The 886-nt window shown below is 37.7% G+C and overlaps 1 long non-coding RNA gene across 1 annotated transcript in view; it reads left to right on the top strand.

Annotated features, from left to right (window-relative positions):
* The window catches only part of LOC116703005 (uncharacterized), a 27006-nt gene that overhangs the window by 21369 nt on the left and 4751 nt on the right, over positions 1-886 (top strand). The window lies entirely within an intron of this gene.

Raw genomic sequence — 886 nt, 5'->3', positions numbered from 1 at the left:
CTGTGTGTCCATGAAGAGTGACCGGTCTATGGGTTGTCCTGTATTCTTCAAAGATGGACGCCACTCTGTTAATCTAAGGTGTAAATCTAAATGTAAAATTTTAGTTTATTCAAATTATTCATTTTGTAATTACTGTACACCTGGCTACTACAAACATAATATATATTTTAATGTGCAATATACCTATTCTAACGACTTCTTCACTGTAATTGTCCCTCCAGGATTTAGCGGCCTTTTGAGATTGTTGCGACCTAAGATGCCTGATGTTGCGGGAGCTTTTGTTAAAAAATTGCGATAAAAGTTGATGTTTTTTGGTATTAAGACATGCATGCTTATTAAGCCCTCCCTGCATCAGTAACAGTAGAAAGAATGCACAAACAATTAGCCTCTTTGAGTTACTTCACCATAAACTCCAGTTAAACATTTAAACTCACAATTTTGACTAACATTCATTCAACAAAATACCCCCAGCTAGCAATAGTGTTGAAAGCAACATTACTTTCCATAATCAATCAATCGAATCATTAACCTTTTTACAGGCAATACAGTACTCCGCTAGTCTTTCCTGGCTAATTACCCTACATATGAATACATTACCTTAGCTAACCCATTAGCTTTGCGCTATTAGCACCAATTAGTATGGATGCTAGCGAATGCAAGGCTTAAGGAATGACTCATCATTTTAATTGTACCCAGCTGACAGTCACATTTAATGGCTTAATGTAACAATGACTGCTAAAAAGACTGCGTCCATGGTGAGTATGTAGTATGTCTTGTGTTACTCTTTTATTTTGAAGGTAACGTCCCTGTTTCCTGTCCAACTAGTGTGGCTAACTGGGGCTAGCTTGGTGAAGCTCTCCTTCAGCTCGCCGCCATCAACAATGTT

This window comes from Etheostoma spectabile, chromosome 15, assembly GCF_008692095.1.
Source record: "Etheostoma spectabile isolate EspeVRDwgs_2016 chromosome 15, UIUC_Espe_1.0, whole genome shotgun sequence".
In the NCBI taxonomy this organism is placed as follows: Eukaryota; Metazoa; Chordata; class Actinopteri; order Perciformes; family Percidae; genus Etheostoma; species Etheostoma spectabile.
This window is presented reverse-complemented; position numbering and strand designations above follow the sequence as displayed.